At 56.1% G+C, this 14,182-nt stretch overlaps 1 long non-coding RNA gene and 1 pseudogene across 3 annotated transcripts in view; both read right to left on the bottom strand.

The window, feature by feature from the left end:
• LOC309798016 overlaps positions 1-6,624 on the bottom strand; it is a 30,487-nt gene extending 23,863 nt beyond the window's left edge. For both annotated transcript variants that reach the window (XR_014292910.1, XR_014292911.1), the window contains exon 1: positions 5,236-6,624. This is a non-coding gene — a long non-coding RNA (uncharacterized lncRNA). The remainder of the gene's footprint in view (positions 1-5,235) is intronic.
• Positions 6,625-8,423: 1,799 nt separating this feature from the next.
• Positions 8,424-9,485, bottom strand: LOC309798018 (phosphoethanolamine/phosphocholine phosphatase-like; annotated as a pseudogene). Its single transcript has one exon. The product of its transcript is annotated as a phosphoethanolamine/phosphocholine phosphatase-like (transcript).
• Between the last annotated feature and the right edge of the window lie 4,697 nt (positions 9,486-14,182).

Genomic DNA, 14,182 nt, shown 5'->3' on the forward strand with positions numbered 1-14,182 from the left:
AGACACTCACAGACTTAGAAGTATGCTTATCTAAAAGGACAGGTGGGGTGAATGGAAAAATTAAGATTAGGGTTACCATACGTGTACAAATACCTATTAAATACATATATCAAAAGACCGACCATATAGCAAGTGAGGTCTATGGAACTGTGGAGACGTCCCAATCACCTGACTGCTCTCCGACCTGCCGTGAATTGGAGACTGAGACCAGGCACGCCTCTCTCCTCCTCCATTCACTCAGGGACAGACTGGGGGTCATGGAAACCTCAGAATCGAAACCAGATTCTAAGACACCCCTGGGGTGTCTCCTAGCCAATTTTACAGCCCTCGGTTTCTCCCAAGTTCTCCATTGCCGACGGCTTATTTTCTATTCCACTGTGGCCAGGCCACAATATTCTCTAGACAGTCAATCCAAATGGCCTCCTGAAGGGACTTTCAATTTTAACATCCTCCGTGATCTAGATAATTACTGCCGCAGGATGGGCAAATGATCCGAGGTCCCCTATGTTCAGGCCTTCTGGTATTTATGCTCCCGCCCCTCCCTCTACGTCAATTGTTCCACTTCCCAGATCTTTCCTGCCAAACAGACATCTCCTACATCCAAGCCCCTAATTTCCTTTGACGATGACTCCTCTCCACTAGGCGACCCACCCGAATCTCTCGCCTCTCCCCTCTCCAGAGCTCCTCTCCAGCCTCCACCCAACCCTGAAGCGGTCCCTCCTCATCCCGCAGCCGCTCCGGCCCATCCAACCGCTCCCCCGCCTCCCTCAACGGTTTCTCCTCCCTCACCCCTTGCTTCGCCAATTAGTGCACATACACGCTCTCCCGACTCCCAAGATCCAAATCTCCTCTGCCCTCTGAGGGAGGTAGAAGGAGCGGAAGGATTAGTTACAGTTCATGTTCCCTTTTCCCTCCAAGTTCTCTCTCAAATAGAAACGCGATTAGGCTCCTTTTCGGCGGACTCTTCCCGGTACATCAAATAATTTCGCTACCTCTCTCAAGCTTACGATCTAACCTGGTATGATATCTCTGTGATCCTATCTTCTACTCTGACCCCTGATGAGAGGGAAAGAGAATTCAAACTGCTGCCCGAAACCATGCAGATCAGGTTCACCTTACCGACAACTCCATGCCTGTCGGAGTGACTGCTGTACCTGGTACCAATCCAGGCTGGACTTATCAGGAAGGCCAAGATGGCCATCATAAACACGACCTCATGATCCAGTGCCTCCTGGCTGGCATGCAGGCTGCTGCTCATAAGGTAGTCCATTTTGAAAAACTAAAGAGATAATCCAAGAACCTAACGAAAATCCAGCTATCTTTCTCTATCGCCTTACAGCGGCCTTAACTTTCTACACCCAGCTGGATCCCGACACCCCGGCAGGGGCAGCGGTCCTAGCCACCCATTTTATCACCCAATCAGCCCCAGACATCCGAAAGAAATTAAAACGGGCAGAAGATGGCCCTCAAACCCCTATTCGAGATCTGGTAAAGATGGCCTTTAAAGTCTACACTGGCCGTGAGGATTTGGCAGGATCCAGCTGACAGGCTCAGATGCACCAGAAGGTGGCCCTCCAAACCCAACCTCTTGTAGTCGCCCTAAGGCCGGCCATCTCCCATGTATCACAGCATCCATGGGGTCTGCAAAAGGCAACCCCGCTGGGGGCCTGCTTCAAATGCGGAAAAGGCCACTGGGCTCGCCAATGTCCCCATCCCCGACCTCCTTCTAAGCCCTGTCCCAGCTGCGGGTTAACGGGCCACTGGAAGGAAGAGTGACTGCCTTACGACTGGCCCTCCCTCAGCGTCTCCACGTGGGGGGCAGGCCGACCCAATGGCATTACCACTCGAACTGCTGGGATTGACTGACGACTGACAGCACCCGGACTCGAAGACCCCCATCACCCTCACCGAGCCCAGGGTAACGCTACAGGTAGCGGGTAAGCCCATCTCATTTCTGGGGGACACGGGGGCTACCTATTCGGTCCTGCCTACTTATTCCGGGCCAGTTTCTCCTTCCCAGATCTCGATCATGGGTATTGATGGCAAACCATCCTTCCCACTCCAGACCGGTCCACTCCCATGTCATATCGAAGGACTCCCTTTTACTCATTCCTTCTTAGTCATACCATCCTGCCCAGTTCCCTTGCTAGGCCGAGATGTCCTTTTCCACTTAGGGGCCTCCCTCCAGCTGGATAGACTTGACCCTAAGGTCCCCTCCTCCCAACTCCTGCTTCCTCTTCTCGGCCTGTCTCTAGAACCCTCCCCCTCCTATCCCCCTCTTCCAATCACACGGAACCCAATCAATCCCCATGTCTAGGATGCTTCTAAGCCCATAATAGCAACACACCATTCCCCCGTCCTCATCCGCCTAAAGGACCTCTCCAAATTTCCATCAAGGCCCCAATTTCCCATCTCTGAGACTCACCTTAGGGGCCTACAACCTGTTATCACCAGACTCCTAAACCAGGGACTCCTTATCCCCACTGACTCCCTGAAACACCCCCATCCTGCCTGTCCGCAAGGCCTCTGGGGATTATCGCCTAGTCCAGGACCTCCTCCTAATCAATGAAGCCATAATCCCTCTCCACCCAGTAGTACCAAACCCATACACCTTGCTCTCCCATATCCCCCCATCCACAACCCACTTTACGGTTCTGGATCTCAAAGATGCCTTTTTCACTATCCCCCTACATCCTGACTCGTATTTTCTCTTCACCTTTACCTGGACGGATCCGGATACTCATACTTCCAGTCAGCTCACCTGGACAGTTCTTCCCCAGGGCTTCCACGAGAGTCCTCACCTCTTCGGTCAGGCGCTGGCACAGGACCTCACTTCCTGCTCCCTTACCCCCAGCACACTCCTTCAATATGTACATGACCTCCTCCTTTGCAGCCCATCTCTCAGCCTCTCAAGACAACATACTGCACATCTCCTCAATTACCTTGGCTCTCGCGGTTATCGGGTCTCCCCAGCCAAGGCTCAGTTATCTGTATCTTCTGTAACCTACCTGGGGCTCCACCTTACTGCCACCACAAAAGGTCTAACAGCCGATCACACCCGGATTATCCGTGAACTCCAGCCTCCGGAAACAGCGGAACAAATTCTCTCCTTTTTGGGCCTTATAGGATTTTTCCGACACTGGATCCCTAACTTTGCTCTCCTCGCTAAACCCTTATATCTAGCCACTAAAGAAACCCCTCAAGGACCCCTCACCTCTCCTTCCGCTGTAAGACAGGCCTTTCTCACCCTCCGTAACGCTCTTCTTCTCCTCCCCTTTCTCTGCCCAACCCAAACCGACCTTTTCACCTTTTTGTGGATGAACGGGCCTCAATAGCCACTGGACTCCTTGCCCAGCCTGTAGGGCCTTCCTACCGCCCCGTGGCTTACCTACCCAAACAGCTAGACCCAACCATTCGGGAATGGCAACCATGCCTTCGGGCCCTAGCAGCAGCAGCCGAACTGACCAAACACTACAGATACTCAACCACACAGGAATAGGTAACATCTCTGACTGCTTTCTATGTGCCTCGCTTGGCCGTCCACCCTTGGCTGCTGTCCCACTCGACCAGCCCTTCAATTCTACTTCCTACACATCCCAAAACCCACCTTTTTCCCCGTTAAAAGTCCCCATATTCCTTGATTCAAAAAAATCTCACCATCTGTTACGGCAGCCGCCCAAATCTAGCTGATACTGGGTTTATTTGCAACACATCCCTCACGGTAAACACGTCAATTGAAGCACCACCAGGTATGTTTTTGTGGTGCAATGGTTCCCTCACAAAAGAGATCAATTCTTCCTCCCCCTTCCCATGTATCCCCGTTACTCTCGTCCCACAACTCACACTGTATAGCCAAGACGAATTTTCCACGCTAATCACGCCGCCCTTTACCCGATGGAAAAGAGCTTTCTTTCTTCCTCTGGTCGCAGGCATCTCTCTCGCCTCCTCCCTGGTCGCTGCAGGCCTCGGGGGGCGGGGGGGAGCTCTAACACATAGTGTTTCAACATCCCGCGACTTAGAACATAAACTCCAGCTAGCCATTGAAGGCTCCGCCGCCTCCATCTCCTCTCTCCAGTGCCAAATCACCTCCATAGCCCGAGTCGCTCTCCAGAATCGATGAGCCCTGGATCTCCTGACGGCCGACAAAGGAGGTACCTGCCTCTTCCTACAGGAGGAATGCTGCTGTAAACGCCCTCCATCGCTTAAGAGAAGAACTCCAACGCAACCACCAACAGTCCGCCTCCCCAACTCCCGATTGGGGGCGATCCACCCTCTATACCTGGCTAACACCAATCTGAGGCCCCTTAATTCTCATCTGTATCTTGCTCATGTTTGCCCCGTTTTCTTAGGTTCCTTCGCCGGCGCAGGGAGGAAGTCTCTCGGGTGGCCACAAACCAAATGTTCCTCGGTCCTTACACCTTGCTTCCTACAGAAACCCCCACTGCTCTCCCCTAAGCCTCGGACCTCTGGTCGCCCGACTCCCCTTTCGACGCCCCCATTCAGCATGAAGTAGCCAGAGATCGGAACGCCGCCCCATTACACCAAAGATGTCGGGATGTAAGGCCAACTGGCCCGAGGCAGGGGAACGTAATCAGATTCACAGGTTGCATCAGACCGAAACTCTCCGGACCACCCAGTTCCAGAAACTGACCTGGGGGCTTTCCACCCGGCCCAGCCTTCCCGCCTTTCGAGGGACGGGACTAGCGGTCCCAAGACTGATGGAACCGGCACCAGATAGTGCCACGACACCCGAAGAGACCACCAGATAAGGAATTCCCTGCGCCCTCCCAGGTTCACCACACCCCTTTCCCTTCTTCCCCTATAAAATCTTGCCCAGCCCTCGCCCGGGGGCGACTTCTCTGGCCCCTTTCTCTCGGACCAGTGAACCTCGCCCGGGAGCGCCCCCTAATAAAGCTCACTTGAAGCTTTCCTGTTTCGCGATGCCGTTTGTTAAGATCCGACCTTACACTTACACATCAAGGATGGCTCTGAGCTGAATTTCTGCAAAACAAGACTATCCCGTGCAAAGAACAACCCAGTAGAGCTTTGTATCCCATCAGCTACAGGAAGAGAATGGCTGCCGGCTACTGAAAACCAGCAGCATTTACAACTTAACTCCCATGGCCTCTGCAGTGGTACGTCTGAGTTTTCTGTTTCTGCCCCTGTACCAAACAGCTCTGGTGTAATTTCGTCGTTCCTTCCTCCACCCACCCCCACCAACCCCTGTCCCCTGACCTGCGGTCCGCAGCCCTCCGCTCCGCGCTCGGATGCCGCTGGGGTGCCAGGGACCCACGGGACGGGTCGTTCCCAGCCGCCGGGCGCTGGCTCCCTAGACTCCCTCCGCTCCGCGCTCGGATGCCGCTGGGGTGCCTGGGACCCACGGGACGGGTCATTCCCAGCCGCCAGGCGCTGGCTCTCTAGACCCCCGCCGGCTCGCGTGGCGCCGAAGGCGAGGAGCCCCAAGGACGCCCTGCGCCAGGTGCGCTCTGGCCGGGACGCCCACTTCCGGGACACTCTCTTCCGGGAGAGGCGCGCAGACCGCCGCCGCGCTCAGGTGAGCCGCAGCCAATGCCGAGCAAGACCCGCCCCGGCGGCGCCGCGTCCGCGCGGCGCATCATGATCTAGGCGCTCCAGGCACGGGCGCCGGAACGCCCACTTCCGGGACACGCTCCTCCGGGAGAGGCGCACAGACCGCCGCCGCGCTCAGGTGACCCGCAGCCAATGCCGAGCAACACCCGCCCCGGCGGCGCCGCGTCCGCGCGGCGCAGCACGATCTCGGCGCTCCAGGCACGGGCGCCGGAACGCCCACTTCCGGGACACTCTCCTCCGGGAAAAGCGCGCAGAAAGCCGCCGCGCTCAGGTGACCCGCAGCCAATGCCGAGCAACACCCGCCCCGTTAGGCGCAGCACGATCTCGGCGCTCCAGGCACGGGCGCCGGGGGGCGGGCATCTCCTCTCCTGAGAGGCAGCTAGCGATGCCCCGGGGCGTGGGCCCCTGCGGCGCGGAGACCGCTCCAGGCTGGACTCACCGACACCAAAGCCGCCAGGAGGAGCGCTTGGCGGGACTCGGCAAACAACCCAATGTTTTAAATGGAAAAGGGGCTTCAAAAGACCCTTCTCCAGATAAGACATACAAATGGTCAGCAAGCACATGAAGAGATGTTAATCGTCATTAGTCGTAATGAAATGCAAGTTAACACCACAACGCCGACCCCTCCACACACTAGAACGCCTACAATCAAGAAACCTAAAAATAACAAATGTTGGCCAAATTTAGAGAAACTGATACACAATTTTCCATAGGGAAAATGAATAAGTTCCGGAGGTGGATGCTGAGGCTATTTGTACAACAACGTGAATGTAGTTAATGCCATAGAACTGTATGCTCAAAATGATTTAAATGGTAAATGTTATGTGGGGGTGGGAGGTTAACATAATTTAGCCCCTGCTTTATACCAGACCCCAGAGTCAAAGCTTCTCATCCATTTTCTCACTTTTACTTAACCTCCTACGATCTTCACACTCCCATTTAACAGACGAAGCTGAGCCTGAGAGGTTAAACTAAGTGACTTGCCCAAGGCTCACTCGACAAAGTCTACACTGTTCAATGTTGCTGTATTTACTGAGCACCTACCAGAGCACCTACTGAGCAATACCTCCAGCACCTGCCAGAGACATTGTGGGAAGACCAGGATGAACGGGGGCTGAAAGCAGATTACAAAACATGGGTAGATCCTGGGGCCCTGCTCTCAAACACTGAAGTATCTTGGAGTGGAGGGGATGGCCTTTGTCACCCTTGTGGAGCCTTTTATTCCACCCCACCGCACCCCCACAGAGGAGGGAAGCAGCTGGCCTGATACTGAATATTAGCTCAGCTGGGGAGGAGTCCTGGGGCTTTGAAGAAGGCATCTCCTGCCCCACTCCCCACATTGCCCCCTAGAGTCCAGTATGTGGGCACAAGCATCCCTATGGCGGGGCAGGAGGCACATCTCATGGCAACCCTCTCCTTCCGCCCTGCAGTAATGACACTGTACCCATACACCCGCCAGAAGGACAATGAACTCTCCTTCTCTGAGGGCACCATTATCTGCATCACCCGCCACTACTCCGATGGCTGCTGTGAGGGCATCGGCTCAGAGGGGTCTGGATTCTTCCCCGGGAACTATGTGCAGCCCAGCTGCTGACAACCTGGGATCTTTGGGATGCTGACCCAAGCACCGCCTTGAGTGAGCCTCTTGAGTCCCACACCAAAGCCTGCTCCAGTCAAGAATGGACCAGACCGGCACGCCTCCTGGGCTGTGAGCTGTGTCTCTTCCTTTCCCCCACTGCAGTGGGAAGGCGTCCTGGTAAAGACAGAGGAGGCACCCAGAGGCCTGCTGGAGACAGGAAAGAACTGGAAGCCAAGGAGTTTGGTGACCTTATCCACAGGGGACCCTTACGCCATGCAAGACAGGGTCTCCAGCTGCAAGTGCCAACTTTGAATAAAATTCTGATGACCTCCTGATGATTGCCCTGCAGGGCTAGCGGGCCGAGGGACTGAAAGGCAACCCACTTGTAAGGCTCCCACTAGTTAAGCCTCCTCTGCCTGCCCTAAGCAGCAGTATCTCCCGTCTCCTCGGTGCTCACTGAGCCCTCCACACTAGACCCCTGTGCCCCTCTGCAAAGGTGGGCCGCACCCTGCTCTTTTGCCTGTTGCCTGCTTTGTTATGTATTCAGTCTTGGTTCCCCAGGCTGGGCACTCCTCCAAGAGTGGGGACCAGCTCCCTCACTTAGGTGGGGCTCTCTGAGAGCAGAGCTCACCTCGCCCTCATCCCCCAGACGGCAGCGTGAGACACCTCGCTCACCTCCGCCCCTTCACCTCCTTCACAGCTCTGCAACTCCAGAAGAGGGAGGTGGGCCTTGGGTTTCCACTGGCTCTGCTTTACAGCATCATGGCTTTCTGTTCCATATGGGAGAAGGGGGACTCTAAAGGCCCAGTCAGTGGGGCGACTTTGGTTAAGTCCCTGCTTTCTTGCTGCATAGACGAGGCTGTGGTGCAAGGAGACATCTTCGGGCTCTGTGAGGTCCCTGGCTGGCCAGACCCGAGCCCCGGAACAGTGTGCTACCTCTTTCCACCAACAGGTGGTGACTGTTCCCTCTAGCTTTTTATCCTGTGGGGATGCTAACAGGGTGGCGGGGCGGGGGGCAAGGAGTGTAGTGTAGAGTCACAGTACGTAAACCAAGATCTAGGCCTGGGACCGTCGGCAGGGAGCACCTCTCTCTGTGGGGAGTCCGGTGCGGGGGAGGTCAGGGGGGTACATTTCGGGGCCTAGGTCCTCTGGACAGAAGACTGGAGGAGGGAGGCCACGCAGCCCAAGGCAACAGTTAACCACAACGTGGCGGGACATGTTCTTTCTCTACCCTGACAGGGAACTTCGTCCTCCCAACTAAGAGGACAAGGTTTGTGGAAACACTGCTGCCTGCTCAGATATGCGTGCCACGCTGCTGCGGCCAGACTCCAGAATTCGCTTGCAGTGGAACTGGGGGAGGCAGCTAAGCTCGGTTAACTGCACAGATGGGGACAGCTCCCAACTCCCTCCTCCAGTCCCCAAATGGACCAACCTGGGATTCCGGGAAATCCTGGAGGGATATACCGAAACGAAAGGGAAAGGGAGTAATAAAACTAGCTTTCTCTTTCCCGACCCCCACCGCCCCAGCCCCTCCCCGCCCGGGTGGCCCCTGCAGGCCACGTCCTCAGCACCTGATGCAGGTGTAGGCGCACTTCGGTGGAGGTTTCCCAGGGCACCACCCTGGCGCAGAAGGACCTGGGCTCAGCCTTCTGCGCCTCCTGCATAAGGCGGTGCATGGGGTAGTGGCGGCGCGGGAAGGCCACGTCGCCGCCTGCCAGCAGCCCCATGGGGCAGAAGTCGTTGGCGCCGTCGCTCACGTAGAAAAGGTGCTCGAAGGCCACGCCGTCGTCGGCCTGCTCGCGCAGATAGTCGCTGAGCACCTTGTGCTGGCACATATTGGTGGGGCAGCGAGCGCATCTGTGCGCGTGGAAGGGCCGCAGCGCCAGCAGCCCCCAAGGGTCGGGCCCCGACGGGTTGCTGAAGATGTGGCAGAACAGGCCGTGGTGGCCGGCGGCGCGCAGCGCACTCTCCACGCCAAAGGTGTTGGCGTCTGAGATGAGAATAACCTCAAAGCAGGCTCCCTGCTTGGCCACAAACTGCAACAGCTCGCCCGTACTGGGCGACAGGGGGATGGCCTCGTAGATGGCGCGCAAGTCCCGCGGCCGCACGCCCTGCTCGCCCAGGTACTGGAAGACGTGCTGCATGTACTCGTTGTAGAAGCCCTCGCGCTAGGTGGCACGCAGGCTCTCAGGCAGCCACTGGCCCGCCGCGGCACGCACACGACGGAGTCGTCGCTGTTTTCTTCCACGATAGTCTCGTCCAAGTCGAAGGTCAGGAGGAAGCGTGGCGCGCCGGGCGCACCCATCCCGCTGTCCTCTACCAGATTTGTCCTGAGCGACCAAATCCTTTTGTAGTCACCAAAAAGAGTCCCTCAGAGGAAAGGGGGACAGGACCTCTGAGCTTCTCCTGCAGGGTGGGGAGCAGCGGCTGCGGAAGTCTGTCCCAGCTGAGTCTGGAGTGTCAAGAGTGGGGAGAGGGCCTAGCTGAGGTATTTGGGCGCAGGATGGAGCAAGGGGCGCTCACGGGAATTGGAGGGGACGCTGCGTCTTATCCATCCCTGGATTTCTGGGCTCCGGCTCTCACGAGTCCTTCCAGTCCAGAGGGTCTGTGAATGGTGTGCATCTGGGCCATTCCCTCCACTTGCCCCCCATCCCCATGTTATGTATTTTTAACCACAATAAAAAAAATGAATGAAACACTAATCCATGTTGTAACATGGATAAACACTGAAAACATTCTAAGTCAAAGAAGTCATACTGAAAAGGCCACTCATATCACAACCATCTTATGTGCTTTAAATCCATAGCAGTTTTGAAAATGAGGGGATAGGACTTCCCTGGTGGTCCAGTGGTTAAGACTCTGAGCTCCCAATGTAAGGGGCACAGGTTTGATCCATGGTCAGGGAACTAAAATCCCGCGTGCATGGTAAGGACAAAAAATAAAATAAAATAAACGTCATTGGCCTGGTTTGGATCATAGCATCATCCTTGAACCCATCAGAGCACCCATAGGATGGAACATGGGATTGGCTAAATGTGGATCATATGCCCATCTTCAAGGTGGGTGGAACGTAGCATCAGCCCTCTGGAACTGTTTGGACTGGAAACAGGTAAGAAGTTCCCAAAGGAAAGCTGAGGTTCTGGACTTTGGCATGAGAACGGATGCTGGATTGGGGAAAGCGGCAGATTCCACACCACTGGCGGCCCACTGCACAGCTGTGGGATCTGAAGGCCAAGGAAGGAAGGGGCTGATTTAGGGTCAGGGGCTGCAGCCACCCATCCAGTGCTCTTGCTGTCCGTCCACAACAGCAAGAACCTCTTCCTCTTGCAAAAGGCACAGCCCTCCTTGATGTCTCTGGTGGCAGGAGCCCAGGAGTCACACCTGCCCCATGGCCACGTGACTCACCCATCCCCCAAGAACAATACTGCTCATTTATCCAGTCTCCTCCCTCCTTTACAAAGAGCAGAGACTAAATGCTATGGTGGTTAGGAAATTCTTGCTCAATGAAGCAGTGGGAGGCTCAAGGATTATGCCGTATCATGGAATCCATCATTGGCAGCTTTCAGAGACCACATGGGTGCACGTGGCTCTCCAAGACCATGCAGCCTCAGTGTGAAACTGTCCATTGGGTGGCCCAGTTGCTCCCGTATCTTTTGACTCTTAATGAGTATGAATATCAAAAGTTTGTTACAGCTGGAAGCCCAAAGGATTGCAAGGCCATGGTCTGCCGTATGGTTGTTGTGTCAGGGACACACTCAAATGTTTAGACGGTTATCACCTCGCTTGGCAGGCTATGAGCCTGTGAGGGGGAGGCCCTTTTCTCAACCACATGCATGTTAGTAACTGAAACATCCCAAAGGGCTGTCTGTGCTACCCAGGTAGCTGTTCAATTGCCCAGCAACAAGGTCAGCTCAGTAATTGGCCACAGGGGCTTGACAGGGACCAGACTGGCCTGAGCTGGAGGACCACAGATGACTGCCTGGATGGTCAGAGGTCAAGGGCTGTCCTGAGACTTGATGTCTATTGATGCCCACTCACATGGGACAAAGGATGCCTGCAGTCTCAGGAGGGCCCCACCAGCCCTCAGGAGGCAGCACCTGGGGGCTGGTAGGTCGCTGCACCAAGTTCTGTATAAATTCATAACATGACCATGGAGTGAACTCAGTCAGGCCTCTGCTGGACCCGGGCTGCCCAGGCCAAGTGGGGCCAGCACTACTCTCTCCAGTTCAGATGGTAGGAGGAAGCCCTGTGGGCTTCTGAGGGCCTAACAGCCATTGACTGAGGTTGAGTTGGATTTGAAACAGTCAGTGACCCGAGCAGACGTTTCGTTCTTCTGCTCTCAGGTTCCAGGACGGGGGTAGATAACCAGCGGCCCAGGTGAACCCCCACTCGTGAGTGACCCCGGGCAAGTCCTGTCCATCTTACAGGACTCAGAGGTGTGGGGTTAGGGGGGCCGTGGGCCAGTTGTGCTTAACACTAACCCACTAACCCTAACGCCCAAATCTCTACTGTTCCCTCCCTTACCCTAACCTCCTCATCTCTAATCCTAAACCCTAAGGCTCCTAACCCCTAGCCCCTAGATACTCGACCTTGACCTGTAAACTCCTAACCCTTACCCTGAATATGACTCAGACCATCTAACCTGACCCTCTAACCCTGACCCTCTAGCCTGCATCCTTTAACTGTAATGCCTCAAAACCTGGGCTCAGCTGAGTGGCTCCATCCAGAGGTGAATCAGGACCTGTCTTTGGGCCCCCACTGCCTCTTCCCTCTCCTCCCCCCAGGAACCAGAAAGCCCTGGGTTGTTGGACTCTCCTGACCAGAGGGGCAGCTGCTCCTGGTCTACCTGCGCCCACACCCCCCTCCTCTGGGGCCCTTGGCCTCTGGACTGTCTGACCTTCAGTCCACCTTCAAGAGCCCGGAGACAAATCCAGGTGAGACGCCTGCTTCATTGGCACAGGTGGGACCTGGTCCCCATCCTCACAGCCCGGCCAGAAACCTTTGTGCACACTGTGTCATGAGGCTGCCTGTCCCCAGCCAGCTGGAGGGGTCGGGAGTCAGATGCGGAACCGGTGTCCTTGAGGTTGGAGTGCGGGCAGGAGACGGCAGGAGAGGTGAGAGGTGAGGTGTCATCATTCCCAAACCAGGCAGGGAGTGTGTGCTGTGTTTGCATTTCGGACAGGGAAGAGTATGTCAGATGGAGGCTCTGCAGTAGCACACCTTGCAGGCCGACCTACCAGGGCAGTTCTTCCCTAAGCCAACGGATGGCGCAAGACAACGCAACAAACTGTGCATGTATCCTTATAATGAACCTGGCAACTGGAAAGGAAACGTCACAGGTCATGGCAACCGAGGCACGAGGAGCCCGTCCCACCCGCCCAGCCTTGCGCAGTCTGGAGGTGGAGCCGGGGTAGGCTGGACAGGCAGCTCCCGGCTAGGGACTGGGCCGGAGAGCCCCAGGAGGCATGGCAACCCGCAGACAATTTCCAGAGCCCACTGCAGCCGGGAGACGTTCCCTACAGAACAGCCTGGGGCCCTGTGTGTCCACCCTGCACACAGCACGACCCCGTCGACCCCTGGGCCTCATTCACGGCTGTCTGGCCACCCCTCCCCTCACTCCCTGAGCCCCCAGGGCCCCCTTGGCCGAGCCTTCTCTGCACACCTGGCTCTCCTGACTATCCCTGCCTCTCTGAGCACACCGTGTCCTTCCCTGGGGTCTGCGGGTCTGGCTAAGGGTTCCCCCTTGACCCCGGGTAGGCACCCCAGCCAACGCTGACACTTGCCTTTCCTGCAAGATGGCCCCCTCAGTCTCACCAACTCCAAACTGTGTTGCGTTTACTTCTGGGAAAGAGGGAATGAAGAGGAAGCCCCATTCCGGCCTCACACAAGGTGTGTGCTAACCTTGTGGACCCAAGGGACCACCACAAAGAGGCTGGAAGCCTGGCAGAGGCACAGCCCCTACCGTCACCCCTGTTCCTCGGCCCAGCTTCTCTCTTCTACCTACCATCAAACCCCTCAGCCGCCACCAGAGGAAAAATGTGGGCCTAATCCTGTCACTCTGGTTCTAAAACTGTTCTCTCTGTCTATAAAACAAAGTCAAAGCTAGCTGTCTGCCCACCCTTGCAGCCCCTCTGCGACGCGTCCTCCCTGCGAGCCAGGCACCCAGCCCCTTCCCCTGCCCCCTGCCCCCACCCTCCTCTAGAGCGAGCTCCGTCCATCCCGCTCCTTCAGTTCAGCTCAGCTGCCACCTCCGCTGACCCACCAGCCAGAGGTAACCTCTCCCTCTGCAGACACACCTGGCCTGCAGCTTCTCTGCCCCGTGCCCGGCTGGGCTGAGCACAGCTGAGAGCATGCGCCTGCTTCACTGTGGACCCCAGGCCCCAGCACATGGCACAGGCTCAGGGATGTTTACTGGACAGATGGATGACCATGAGGATGAGCAGGCAGATCACTGACGGTAGCGGGTAGTGGTCCTCCTTTTGAGTCTCTACACTTCACCACAAAGTGCTGAGGCAACAGCAAAAGGGAGGGTGGGGGAAGGCGACACCAGAAAGCAACAACTCCATGCCTTCCTCATCCCCCCACAGCACACATGTGTACACACACATGTGGACGTACATGCCCAAGCATACCGGCATTCACACACATGTACACACACACATGAAAAGACGGACAGCAGTCACACACAGGCACACAATCACACGTGCTGCGCATGCAAAAACACGTGCATACACACATGTGCCTGCCTGCACATAAACACACTCACATGCACTCGGATGTACACAGACCTGTGCACAGACAGCACACACATGCACATGCTTGTGCACACTCACGTAATACACACACATACACACAAAAGCTCAGGAAATTTCACAAAGTTTGTTTTTGTTTCACCCTCCCCAAGAACGAGGAGACAGCAGATGGTCCCTGGGAAATAAAGATGGTCACGGCCCTGCATCTGTCACAGAGGCTCGTTGAAGGCTCAAGCACGCTCTGCCCTGCCCAGTCGTGGGG

This window comes from Mesoplodon mirus (genome assembly GCF_964341445.2).
Source record: "Mesoplodon mirus genome assembly, contig: HAP1_SCAFFOLD_1413, whole genome shotgun sequence".
In the NCBI taxonomy this organism is placed as follows: domain Eukaryota; kingdom Metazoa; phylum Chordata; class Mammalia; order Artiodactyla; family Ziphiidae; genus Mesoplodon; species Mesoplodon mirus.